The sequence below is a fragment of the Tamandua tetradactyla genome, chromosome 1, assembly GCF_023851605.1.
Source record: "Tamandua tetradactyla isolate mTamTet1 chromosome 1, mTamTet1.pri, whole genome shotgun sequence".
Lineage (NCBI taxonomy): Eukaryota > Metazoa > Chordata > Mammalia > Pilosa > Myrmecophagidae > Tamandua > Tamandua tetradactyla.
Window position 1 is genome coordinate 28,448,653 of NC_135327.1, and position 3,078 is coordinate 28,451,730.

At 48.6% G+C, this 3,078-nt stretch overlaps 1 pseudogene; it reads left to right on the forward strand.

Moving 5' to 3' along the window:
* The first annotated feature begins 1,914 nt into the window (after positions 1-1,914).
* LOC143680449 (large ribosomal subunit protein eL15 pseudogene) lies at positions 1,915-2,472 on the forward strand (annotated as a pseudogene).
* The last annotated feature ends 606 nt before the right edge of the window (positions 2,473-3,078 follow it).

Below are 3,078 nucleotides of genomic sequence, written 5' to 3' on the forward strand. Positions count from 1 at the left end.
TGTCACCACCACTGAGGACCTCTGCCTTGTGTCATTTCTTAAATACATAGTGAGCTTGTGGCACTTTGGGCACCGTGCTAGGCACAGACCCAAATGAGGCAGCCTCAATCCCTGTCCTCGGGAGAATGCCGGATGTGTAAACAGATGTCAGCATATGTGCCAGGTTTGTGTTTTATGGTTTGGTGGTGTTTGCACATAATCTCACTGATGAGAGGTGGGGGCCCACGGCCATTTGAAGCTTCAGATACCTAAATGGTTTCCCCCACTGGAGCTGGACTGTGCCTCTCACTCTGCCCAAAGCAGTTGTTTTGCATGGTGGGGACATTTGGGACCCTGGGTGGTCCGTGCTGATACCCCAGGCTTCCCCTGCCGTGCCGCACTCCGGGGCATGGTGAAAGCTGGCAGCAGATCTCTGGGCTTCTTATTGGCTAGAAGAAGCTGTAGCCTCAGGCCAGCCACTTGACCTCCTTCTGCCTCAGTTTCCCCATTAGGAAAAGAAAAAGGGGAGGGCGCTGTTGAGATAGATAATTACGATTTGTTTATTGTGAGCTTTGAGCTGCAGGGATGAAAGACTTCATGGCAGGGCCTGTTTTATTATTATAATCACAGCAGACTTGGAGAAAATTCAAAGGGACGTTTTATAACCTCAGTTATAGAAGTTTCTCTGTTCAGGAGGGAATATCCCAGAGTAATTATTGAGGAAACTGGGTAACAGCCCTACCTGGAGATTCCCAGCTGCCAGAGAGCTGAGAGGGCCTTCTACCTCGAAGGTGGGAGAACTCCTCAAATGTGAGCTGAGCAACCACCTGACTCCACATAAAACAGCTCGATCTCCCCAGGCTGGGTCACTGGTTGCAGAGAGCACAGGCAGGGGGGTACTGCAACTATAAGAGGGTGAATTTGGACTGTGCAAGCAATCCTGAGGACTTGGCCTTCCCCATCCCCTTTGTCATTCTGGGATTTGGAAGATTTTCCAGGGGCATGAGTTAGAAGTTCCCTGAGGGTAATTTTTTTTCCCCAGGATTATACCAACTCTGGGGGAGGCAAGTCATCTGCAGATAAGGCAGAGGGTTCCTGCTTCATTAAGGAATAGGAATAGGAGCTTTCATTTGGGTCAAGAGAATAGGAGCTTTCATTTGCACTTGAACCCACTTTGCAAGTGGCCGAGGCCTCCTGGTCACCTGCCCAGCCCAGCCTGCCTAGGTTAGGTGGCCAGCCATCTCATTTCAGATAGGAATGCATGGACCAAAAAAATCACTGTGCAATATACGTGAGATAAAAAGTCTGGAAGAAGGTGACCACAGCATCAGTTCTGAGGCTCAACAGTGCCAGTGCCATAGATTCCCTTGGCCTTTCCCTCATGGTTGCAAGATGGCTGCTGCTGCTTGACCATCACATCTCAGTTCATGGCGAGAAGAAGGAAGAAGAGCTGCATGCATCCCATTTAATGGGCAAACAGAGACCGCCGTAGGGCGTTCACCCATACTATTCCTCTCCCAGGAGTGCTCTTTGCCTTCCTTGTTGCCTGGTTATCTCCTACTCATCCTTTATCTCCCAGTTCCCACAGGGTTCCCAGACACTCTTCTTCAGTAGTGCTTTCTACAACTTGTAATTAATTACTCAGTCAACTATTTCTTTCATCTGGCTCCCTCTCTAGATGGTAAGCTCCACAGGACAGGGACCCTTGCTCATGCTTCTGGTCCTTGTGCCCGATACAATGCCTGGCCCACAGTAAGAGCTCAAAACAACTGTGCTTGCCTATTGGTCTGGCAGCAGCCATCAGGCGGCTGTGCCAGGGACATTCACTCCCCCATTTGCTGCCAATCTCCTTTCCCCTCAGCCATGCAGCCTTGGAGAACCTGTGTGCTTGGAGCTCCTCCTGCCTCCTGTGTGCCATGAGTTCGCTCAGCCAAGATGGGTACTTATAAGCACATACAGGGGCCCTGGATGGAAGGGACTGTCCGACATGATGCACTTTCTTCTGAGGCTCTGCTGCTGGCCCTGCTGCCAGCTCTCCGTGCTCCACAGGGTTTCCTGCCCCACCCAGTCGGACACGGCGTGCAATGGGATATAAGGCCAAGCAAGGCTATGTCATCTACTGGATTTGTGTGTTCTGTGGTGGTCGTAAACACCCAGTTCCTAAGCATGTGGCCTCTGGCAAGCCTGCCCAGCATGGTGTCAACCAGCTGAAGTTGGCTTGAAGCCTTTGATCCATTGCCAAGGAGTAAGCTGGTGACACTGCGTGGGGGATCTCAACAGGCCTGAATTTTTACTGGGTTTGTAAAACCCAGAAGAGCCCATATACAAATTCTTTGAGGTTGTTCTTGCCAATCCATTCCATAAAGCTGTCAGAAGAAATCCTGATACCCAGTGGGTCTCCAAGCCAGCCCACAAGCAATGAGAGAGGCAAGGGCTGATTTCTGCAGGCCACGAGAGCCATGTCTTGGAAAGGGCCCCCGATACACTACTTGATGTCATACAGCTTTGAGAAGGTGCCATACCCTCCAGCTCCACCATTACCACCGACAGGAGGAAAATTTGCAAAACTCATGCTCTATAAACAATATAGGACAGTTGGATCTGCTTAAAAGTGTTCTTTGTCTGTTAAAGCAGTAGTTCTTGCAGATTATTTCATGAAGGGATTGTCAAATTATGAAAGTTAGAGTACAATGGTGTTTGATGACTATAGAGTAAGTGATGGTATGACCTGTTTCTAAGATAAACGATGTTGTCTTCGCTTTATACTATCAGGGAGTCAGTGTTTGAAAATGCCACGCAGTTCAGTATAATTAGGTGTAAAATGCATTCTTTAAAAGAGGAGCACTGAAACTAGCTCTTTCTCTAGACATGTCTGGTGGGTGTATTGAAACCCAGCTTTACTGGGCTGATGTGGCTTTGCTTGGTTTACTCTCGGGTGGCTGTTTTGGGGAATTCGGCTAGGGGTTCAATTACGACACTTTTTTTTTTGGCTTGGAAATTTGTGGGATGGGAAGAGGTTATCTTAACACTTTGCCATGAATATATGCAAAAAAGTAATGAAAATCTGGACTAGAGCCCACATTTTAAGATTTAAGCCAG